Here is an 11,604-nt window from a genome sequence, read left to right as displayed (position 1 = left end):
ACTCAAATTATTAGTATACTTGTATTCAATATCCTATAGTGTTAAATGAAACCGAGATTTTATTTTTTATGGAACAATGAAAGAAGTTGAGAATAAGGAGGAAGTAGAAAAGGTAAGAAAAAAACAGTGAAAAAAAAATCTTGCAAAATAAGGAGGAAGTATGAAATTGCATAAAAGCGATTATACTATGAACAACAAATAGGTATTGGAGTTATTCACGTACGAAGGGTTTCGTTATATATAGCAATTTGATTTACTATAAAACATTTAACTTGTCATGTAATGTTTAATAACATTTAGTTGCTAAGAGTATGTAAATATTATAATATTATTGTCTACTTATGTTTTTTTTTCCAAAAAAAAAAATTGTATTCATATAGTAAATTTTCAAAAAAAAAAAAAAAAAAAAAAAAAAAAAAAAAAACTTTGGTTTAACCGAAAAACCGGTGAACCGGAACCGAACACCGAAATTGTTATTTAAAAAAATCGAAAACCGAACCGAAAAATCGAAAAACCAAATTAATTCGGTTCGGTCCAGTTTTTCGATTTTCGGTGTTTATGCCCACCCCTACTCCTTCATCTTCATCATCATCATCATCATCATCTTCATTAGGAGTTGAAAAAAAAAAAATCACACCAACTTCCTTAAATCTGATCCAAACAAATCCAAATGTAAAAGGAAGCTTCCTAACACTAAGTAGAACAAAGTTCATCCATTAATTTGATCAAACAATCAAGAATTTAAAGAAACCCACTTGGTGTTCTTCATAGCTTTCTCCAAATTCCTAGCAATGGAGTTTAATTTTCTCCCCAAATCAACTCAAAGAATTAGTGCTTAAACAACTCCAACCAAGCAACAAGCAGGAACTCCAAACAAGCAACTTCCAATCAGATTTTCTTTAGCAAGATTAGATTTTCAACCTTGTATTTTTTTTTTCCAGATTTTTCATTTTTTTTTTCTTCAGATTTTTTTTTTTTTTTTTAATTTGATTTGGGAAAACAGTGATTATAAGAATAACTGCTAAGATTTGTGAGGAATTTGGGTCTTGAAATTGATTTTTTGTTTATTTTATGAGATCTTAGATGATCTTTTCTTTTAGTGGTATTAATTTGCTATATAGTACTTTTTCGGGGGATGGGTATTATTTTTTATGTTTTATGATTTTATAATGGGTGTTATTTTGACAAAAAAAATGAAGATGGGTATTAAATAGGGTGAAGAAGAAGATGAAGTAGCCTAAAAATGGATGAAATTTAAATTTATCTATGTGGCATCTATGTGGCAGTCTAGTTGGCATTTTAAAACACGTCTAGATGCTTTTTCTAAAGGCTATAACGCGCGGCGAAAGCCTAGTCACGCTCTTGTCCACATCAGCAAAAAGGACATTTTAATGTTTAAAAAAATTATCCAGGGAGTAATAGGACCAATGCAAAGGTTAGATGTGTAGTTGGAATTTTAGTCAAACGTTGAAAGGTATTTTGAGTATTTACTCAATTTGATTTGAAACTTAGAAGTGGTTGAGCCTATCCAGCACCAGAAAAGAAATTTATTTAACCTTTCTGTAAATATTTCATATCTCTTGGAATAGAAATTATCCAGTCATCTGAGTCTAGCAGCTATAGCATGACACAGCATGCCTAAACAATTGTCCTTTTAGAAACAAATCTCTGGCTAATAAACTTCTTGTGGTGTACTCCCTATGTTCACTTTTATTTGTATTAATGCTTTTAAAAATAGATTTTTATTTTTATTTGTCCAAGTGCGTATCAAGAGAAAAATAATTTATTTTTCCTGTTTTACCCTTAGCTTTAATTGGTCACTCCAAATCATTTTCCAAATCCAATACAATTCTACACCAATTAATATGATTATCATGATAAAATATGCACTTTATTTATTATTTCTTAAGGAGTGTGCAAAGTTCATAGTAGACAAGTAAAAGTCAACGGAGGGAGTATTGACTAGAAAATTAACTAGGTGCTCAAATACACATTTTTAAGCTATATCATCCTCAGTTAAACTTAAATCAACGGAGCATATCCCATCTGGTGCCAAAATAAATTTTACACCTTTTTCCCACATAACATAATTTGCAGGTTTAATTGATTAAGGGGAGAGGCAAATACTTCAAAATATGATCAGTTCAAAACATGCTTCAAATTAAGGAGCTTGGCAATAATATAAGGCAGAAAGTGATCAGTTCAAATTTGGGCTCTATTTGTTTGTTTTGCGTTCATCCACCTCAAAGGAATTTAAACTTTTACCAAAATTTTCCTTTTCACATGGACACGTTTTATTCTTAAAGTATATCACACAGAGACATATTTATACCTATAATTTTATAAAAGTTAAGTCGAACAGAATACAGTTTTACAAAATGTAATTAAGAAAAGAGCCGTCCTATTATATCATGCTAACATTATATGTAACCTGTTTGTTTTCCGCAAGCAAACTTGGCCCTTTCAGGCGGGGGCGGATTCGCCGTTACAATGTCGGATTCATCTGAACCCATTATTTTCAGCCCAATATAAACTTATGTGTAGAAATTAATAAAATTTATAAAAAATAGTAAATATGAACTCATAATTTTAAAGCTGAACATACAATTTAAATCAGATTTGCCTCTGCTATTAGGATGGATAGATCTCTCTTCCTCCTAGACTTTACTATAGGGGACAAACCAAACAGCAAACACGCACTCAAAATATTCTGAGTCAGTCATTTGTATTTGATATTTAGTAGGTAGGACCTCTAGTACAAATGTGTGTGATTTCAAGTTTTCTTTCTGCGCCAAGTTCATAGTTGAGAATCATGTCCTTTAGCACCACTGCTAATTCCAAATATTCTCCTCCGTAACTCTCTTGAAAATAGTAAAACAACTCTTTTTATCTCTCTTGACAAATTTTTAGACGTTTCTTTGTACCTTTTCTTTTGCCCATCCTCTTTACACTGGAAGTCACTTTGCACTTCATATGAGTATTCAATGTATTCCATCCTCTGCCTGCATGATCAGCATTCAAAAAATTTGAAAAACACAAGTGCTTTATTTGCTTTTTTATCCTCCTCTCCTCAGTAAGATCATAAGGTCTGTAAATGGGTTTGGCATGTGATGTCCAGGACCAGCCCAAGGGTAAAGCAGGTAAGGCAGCTGCTTTGGGCCCAATAGTTTTTGGGGAAAAGGACACATCGCGTGTCAATTGTCAAACTAATCTCACATTTAATCATTATTTGAGTACTTAATTTCACTAGGTATCCGTTCGGCCCAAAATAATGCGAAAAATGGCCGGTATTAAAAAAATAATGCCAAAATTTCGCCTTGCAAAGACTTTTATTGGCGACTAAAAAGCCTCCACTAAAGGGATGCTACAGCATATATACATATGTTAGAATTATATATACACTTTATATACAAAAATTATACATTTTATATATATATATATCTTTAATTAATCATACATTTATTTTACATAAATTATACGTTAATTATACATTTATTATACACATATTATGCAATTGATATGATATATATATTTTTACATATACAATAGTGATACATATTATATACCACAATGATACGGTTTCTATTATACATTTTTTATACGTATGGTACACTTTTTATACAAGGCGATACGGTTATATGCACATGCTTGAATTATATATATACACTTTATATACAAAAAATGATACATATTATATATACAAAAATGATACAATTTTCTATTTTATATCGGGGCGATTCTGTGTTGATACACATTATATACACAATGATACATATTATATACAAAAATGATACATACCTTAGTCATTCATATTTTATACGTTTATATATTACGGATAGATAGATACGTATTTTATACACAAATGACACATATTATATATAAAAATCGCCTTAAATATTTTTGTGTTTGAATTTTTATTTGAAAATTGTTTTATTTAAATAGCTAATGAATGAGATTAGTGTAATGAGTATAATTTGAATTTGAGAAAAATTGAGTTAGAGGGTAAATTATTTATGGCCGACCGGCCATATATGTCCTTTTCCCTAGTTTTTGGGGGGCCCCAATTTTTAGTATTAGTAGTAGTGGACTTAAAAGCTATTGGTTTAAAATAGGTTAATGTTTTAGAAAGTATGAGTACTGATTGACGTGACTGATTGAGTAGAAATAGGAAAATGTTCAGCTAAACTTTTGAATATGAACAATTTCCCATTTTGGGGTTATTTACTTTGTAAAGCTTACAAATTTACTTTCTTGAATTGTGAGTACAAAGACCTCTTTGTCCAAAGTTCTAGTTATTATTCTATAATTCTATAATTTCTAATCTAAAATCAGTTATTTTTAAAATTTTGTTTTACAGGTGTATATTATCTTTTTAATTATTTATTAGAATGTAAACGTGTCAATTAGAAAATATGAATTCAATTATTAAAAATTCAAAACAAAAAAAAGAATTGAAGCCTGAATCCCAAAAGGAGCTCTTGATATACTTTTAACAAACAATAAGCATTTTATTTAGCGGTAGTTTTTTAGATTGGTAGATGAGATGGTGAAAATTTGAAAAGACGTTATTTTAATCTTGAATGTTCTTTAAACTATAAATGTCACTATGATGTTTAACGATTTAGACTTATTTTTTGATTAAAATGGTTAAGAAATGTAGTAAAACTAGAAGACAATATTTATTCAGTCGGGTAAAAGAGTTTGATTCTTTTCAAATGCCTATATTATAAATAATTATAATAGGTTGTAAAATTGCTTTTCGTAGAAAGAAATTTTCTTAAAACCAAAATTCGTAAGATCTTACCTTTGATTAACAATGTCTATAGATATAAAATGGATTGACTATATTATCAGTTGAAAAAATGAATTATTAGAAGAAGTCGATTATAAAAAAAAAAAATTAACTTTGCATCTCAAAAGACTACATAAACTTCAAAGTAAAAATATATATGAATTTTTCTTTAAAAAAAGCGAAGGCTCTCATTTGAGTTTGAGCACAGGCGCAAACTTTCTTGCGCTTCTGGTAACATTAAATTTTGAATTTGAGCTTGAGATTGGAGATGAACAACAATTAGTGACTAAAAAATATTTTTACAAGATAAAAGTAATGATTTAATGTGATTATGGTCTAAAATAATGATAATTAATGAGTATTTTTAACAATATGTTAATGAAAAGATTGTGATGATTTGTTATTGATGATTTTTTTAAAAATAATTAATAATAAAACAAAAATTCTTAACATGAATAAGACAAGAAATTGGTGCGAACACCTATTTCATTATTCCTAAAGAGCACAATTTTCTCTTATTTATGTATTTTTAACTTAATTAGAGTGTTTTAAAGGAAAATTCAAATTTTGGCAGGAAGACCTAATTTTGGTCGAATTGGGCCAACTTGGACCCAATTCCGCCGATCCAATCAACTCCCAACCTGGTCCACCCAATTGTGGCTCAAAACTACGGCGTTTGACTAAGTTTTGAGATTTTAGCTTCAGCATTCGGAGATAGGTTTAGTTGAAATTTGAAGAAGAAAAAAAAGGAGCTTTTAAGTCGCGTTAAAAAATAGTTTTTGAAAATTGAAGTTGTATTTATGGACATGCATTTTACTTGAAAAATGTTAAAGTTTCGTGAGTGGATGGTTTGTTTTTATCCAAACCAGTTTTTGGAACTTGAAAATTCTTCTTTAAATTTTTTTTAAGAATTGATCAAATTTCATAAACAAACAATGTTTCCATATTTTTAAAGTAAAAAATATCTATATCCAAACGGGAGCTTATATTGTTTTGTTCCTCCTTTCTCTCTCCTTGTCATTACCTCTACATCAATCACCCTTTCTTCCTCTTTCCTCCATCCTCCGCCTCTCCCTACCATCATTGTCACCATCACCTTCACCACTATCTTCCTTTCCCTTTTTCTCTTTCTCGCTTTCGCCATTCTCATCATCATTTTCAGTGACACATCCATAATTTTTAAGTTATAGGTGCTCAACTATTCCTAATCTGAAATTGCTACTAAAATTGAGTGCTCAATTAACATATTTGTAAAAATTACTAGGTTCTATATAAATGGTAGTGTTGGCTCCAAAATGTAATGGGTGCTCAAGCACCCACTACCAACATAGATCCGCTATTGACCATCTCCACCACTAGGAGGGAATATGTTAAATGATTTGAACATGGAACACAAAATACCATTTTAATGCAATCATATAGTCGCAAAGGGTCAAATGAGGAAGGAGAAAGAAAGAGCCATTGACGGTAGAATTAATATAGTGATAAAGAGGGAGAAAGAGGGGGAAAAAACTCAAAATTAGGGAGAACCATCAAATTTGCCTTTTTGAACTATGTGAAAGGCTCAAATTTATCTTTTGTTTTAAAAATTAATTAATTACGGGATACGTGACATTAACAAGTGCTAAGCTTTTGTCATTTGAAAATAAGGGCAAAGCACATACACACACACACACATAGATTCACTTTTTAGCATGCTTATTTATTAAAAATAAATTTTGTTTTATCCATTTCACATATCAAGAGAAAAATAATCTGTTTTTGTTTTACATGAACGTTAATTATTCATTCTGAATCATTTTGCAAATTCAATAAAATCATACACCAATTAATATGAGTATAATGATAAAATATACACTTTATTTATTACTATATTTCTTATGAGGTGTGTAAAGTCTATAATGAGCAAGTAAAAGTGAATGGATGGAATATATTATTTTAATATATATAAGCGCCGATCTGAATTTTAGTCGTCCTCATGGCTCTTAAGAGTACAATAGGATGGCTACATGTGGCTGTTGCTATGCAAAATCTTACTCCTTATAAAGTTTTGTGAGACTGTTATTTTTAGACAAAATGGCCTGTTTGCTGGTCCCACCAAACTACTACCTCTCTATTTTTCTTCATACACTTGTGCCTCTTTTCTTTTAAGCTTTGCATTTTCTCCTCTTCCTTTTTCATTTCTATGCTCGCTGGTCCAAATCTTCATTTTGCTTTTGGAGAAAAATGTTTTATTCTTTGAATGAAGTTAATGAAAGTAAGTTAGAGTTTCACCATTTAAATTTAGCAAGCCAATAAAAAATTTTTTTATCGATAAATTAAGTGAAAGTAAAAAATAAATTATAATTCTTCAAATTTGGGCTCGGGTTTATGTTTTTTTCTCTAGTCCTTTAGATTTGGTCTCATTCTTTATGTTTTCAACCCTTAATCATTTAGTTTTTTCTGAATTGAATAGAAATTTTTGTGAATAATTTTTGCTCACTCATTTTAAATTTATGATATATTACATTCTGTACTTAAAAAGTAGATATTCTTTGAGAGTGTGAAAATGAAAGTAGTAATATGATAAAGATCGATTATCTTTCAAATCCTTATTTGGTTAATCATTCATTCTTCTTTGGCATAAACTATATAGGAAGAACTAGCGATTCTTGAGGTTCATTTTGATTCTTGAGGTTAGAATTTTGATGAATTTAAATTTTCCTTAATTTAAGCTAAAACTAAGTTTTTAATTAGCATAAACTCTTGCCAAGAAATTATAAATGATATTAAAACTCGATGCATGTGTTTCTATCTATAAGTAAAGAAATTATATGCTCACGATACAAATTATATTTCTAAAATATCTATTTTATATCTTGAATTTGGATCCAAGTTTAGCGCTGGCTTCATGAAACTAGTAGTAATATATATATATATATATATTTTTTTTTTGAACTGGCTCCCTAAGATATATTATGACTAGGGCTGGACATAAATACCGAAAATCGAAAAATCGAACCGAAACGATAATACCAAGACCGAACTAGTTTGGTTCGGTGTTTGAATGTCCAACGTAAAAAATTAAAACTAGAAATAGCAGAAGCGAAGTTTGATAAAACAGGCAGAAAAACCGAATGCGTCTTGAAATTTAATACATTACCCAAAAAATTAAAATAGTCCGGAGCCCATTAAGTTTTAAAAGCAAAAAAACTCAATGAATAAGTCCTCTTTTGCATTTGTATCCCCCGATTTTTCACTTCAATTAGAGAAAATTAAATATCATAACAAAGAAATGTGTCTTGGGGATTAATGTATGTCCTTTATGTGTTTTCTTAATTATTCTTACGGTATGTATATAACACCTTCTGTGTCATATGTCATGATTATAGTTTTGTTCTTCGTATCCTTGTTTGTTTGATTTTTTATTTCAATTTATCGAATTTTATGTTTTATTGCTTTTGAGAATATGAATTAGTGTCAATGGAATCGCTTCTAATATTATATCAAAAAAATCGAATTGAAAAAATCCAAATCAAATCAAACCGAAACCGAAAGAACCGAACTAGTTTGGTTCGGTGTTCGATTAATAAGACACACAAAAAAATCGAATTCGAAATAACCAAATCGAAATTTAATAAAATCAGAAAAAATCGAACGCGCTCTAATCATGACACATGAATAATGAATTTTGTGCAGCTTTCTCTGGCATGCAGTTTCTTTTTACCTACTCATACTGTGCTCAGAAGTCTGGAAATTATGAGAGTCAGAAAAACACGCAGGGGTTCAATTCCCAAAAAGTCTCTCTCAACCTCACGACTACATTAATGGCGGAAGACTAATGATGAAAATCCGGATTTGCCATAAATGCGATGTGTACAATACGCCATTTACACTCTTTAATTGTTCACCTAATACCTGTTCTTTGTCTTTACATTACATTATGAAAAAAGCAAAAAAACTTCATCCATAATCTCCAACAGGTAAAACTAAGGAGTTCTATTCAATTACCTTTTGCTTCCTCTAAAAATTATTAAAATTAGATACGTTGGCCATCACTTTAAACACGTAATTGGAACCAATAACAAAAAATAATTAAAATTAGGGTGGAAGTTTAGTAGATAGTAGAGTATTGTTTTGCGTATCTGTTTCTTGGTAGTCGTAGTATTTCTCTAGTAGTTTATGTCCTTTGATTACTGTTACCATATATTATTGTCTCTTGTTCTTTGCTCTGCGTATTGTTTTATTGTAGTTAATGTTTTTTTTCACATGCTTTGATATTGCTTTACCTTGAATCGAGGGTATCTTAGAAAACAACTCTGCGGCTCCCAAGGTAGGTACCTACCACCCTCACTAGATCACACGTGAATTATATTACGTATGTTGTTATTGTAACTAAAAATTACTAGAATCTCGAATGCAAAACTTTAAATTAAGAGATTAGAAGCATATTGATAATCGATATTAGTTCTAGAAATTTAAGTGGTGAAAACACCCCTAAACTTGTGGCATTTAGTATCTTTAATTAGTGACTGCTGAGCCCCTCTTAAAAACACCTCTAATCTTGGCTGATTTAAATTCACCCCAGTATTAGGACACCTCGGCAACGTGAATCCACACGCTGTCCACTTGGCATTTTCTTGCTATGCCATGTGGCAACATGGGGTGAATTTAAATTCAGTTTGCCAATATTAGGGAGATAATAGTCAAAATACCCCCCAACGTTTGACCAAAATGCCAACTACCTGACTAACACTGCGTTAGTCACAATACCCCCACTGGACAAAAATTTTCGGTATTAAAATGCTCCTTTCTTGCGATGTAGATCCAAATATATGTACACGATTAACGAGTCTTGTCACGCGCGGCGCAGCCCGCGTGCCACGTCTTTAATTTCCCCATTTTTTATTAATTTACATTCTAAAGTATCTTTTCTTCTTCTTCTTCAAAAAAAAAAAAAAAAATCTCTCAATTTTCCATACTCCATTTTCGGTATGAGGATCAAAAACTCATACCCAATTCTCCTTAAATCTTCATCAACGTCATCATCGTAAATCATTATCATATTTCGTATTAGGAGTTGAAAAAAAAAAAATCACACCAACTTTCTCAAATTTGATCCAAAAAACTCAAATGTGAAAGAGCTTCCCAACACCAAATAGAACAAAGTTCATCCATTAATTTGATCAAACAATCAAGAATTTAAAGAAACCCACTTGGTGTTCTTCGTAGCTTTCTCCAAATTCTAGCAATGGAGTTTAATTTTCTCCCCCGAATCAACTCGAAAGAATTAGTGCTTAAACAACTCAACCAAGCAACAAGTAGCGACTCCAAACAAGCAACTTTCAATCGATTTTCTTTACAGGGTTAGATTTTCAACTTTTTTTTTTTTTTTTTCCTGATTTTCGTTTTTTTTCTTCGATTTTTTTTTTTAATTGATTTGGGAAAAAACCCAAATGTGAAAGGAAGCTTCTTAACACCAAGTAGAACAAAGTTCATCCATTAATTTGATCAAACAATCAAGAATTTAAAGAAACCCACTTGGTGTTCTTCTAACTTTCTAAATTCCTAAAAAATGGTTTAATTTTCTCCCCAAATCAACTCAAAGAATTAGTGCTTAAACAACTCCAACCAAGCAACAAGTAGCAACTCCAAACGAGCAACTTTCAATCGATTTTCTTTAATAAGATTAGATTTTCAACTTTTTTTTTTTTTTAGATTTTCTTTTTTTTTTTCTTGTTTTTTTTTTTTGAATTTGATTTGGGAAAAAAAGATTATAAGAATAATCACTATCCTAGCTCTAAATTTAAATGGGTATTTTTTGGGCAAAAGAATGGAGGGTTTTAAAATTTGGGTGAAGAAGAAGATGAAGTAGCCTAAAAATGGGGGGAATTTTAAAATTTTACTAGTCATCTAGGGGCCCCTTTTTGCTCCCCAAACACGTCGATCTTTTTTTAAAGGTATAACCCCCACGGGGTATAGCCTTGTCCACATCAAAAAAAAGGAGATTTTAATCCCAAAAAAATTTTCCGGGGGGTAATGGACCAACGAGGTTAGGTGTGTAGTTTATTTTAAACGTGTATTTGACTATTATCTCCAATATTGGGGTGTTTTTAAGTGTAGCAATATTTTGGGGGCTAAAGTAATAATTCGTGTCAAGTTTAGGGGTGTTTTCACTACTTACCTAATTTCTACCCCCCCCCCATGAATTATCCACTAAAAAGACCGCGTCCAAAGGAAATAAGGCCCAAACCCGAACCGGTTTTTCCCAACGGACGGAACGGGAACGGGCCCAAGAACCGGGGGAAAAGGGGTTTAAAGGTTGAACCTTTAATTACCTTGGGTCCCAAAATTTTAGGAACCAAGTTAAACCTAAAAAAACCCCACGTTAAAACCGGGGAAAAGGAAAAAAAAAAAAAAAAAAATATTGGGGGCGAGGATTTGGCCCATTTTAAAAGGCCTTGCCAAACCCATTTTTTTAATTTTTCCCCCCAATTTTTTTTTTTTAAAACTTTAACCCATCCCCCCCTTTTTAAACCCTTCTTCATTTTCATTTTAATTCACCCAATTCACTTTCTTCATCTTTCTCTCAAATCTCAACTTCAATTATAATTATTTTGTAATAACTAGCCACAAAATCTTTTTATAGTTTCAACTTTTAATTATTAATTTTGAAATTTTAATATTGTGTGGGGTTGGGGATTTTTTTAACAATCCAAATAGTTTTTGGGTTTGCAAATTTTGCCTTGACTTTCTGAAATTAACCAATTTGGTACCTTCGTTCCAACTCTATCTTTATTTTTAATTTTAATTTTCGCAATTTAATTTGGAAT

This window comes from Lycium ferocissimum, chromosome 3 (assembly GCF_029784015.1).
Source record: "Lycium ferocissimum isolate CSIRO_LF1 chromosome 3, AGI_CSIRO_Lferr_CH_V1, whole genome shotgun sequence".
In the NCBI taxonomy this organism is placed as follows: domain Eukaryota; kingdom Viridiplantae; phylum Streptophyta; class Magnoliopsida; order Solanales; family Solanaceae; genus Lycium; species Lycium ferocissimum.
This window is presented reverse-complemented; position numbering follows the sequence as displayed.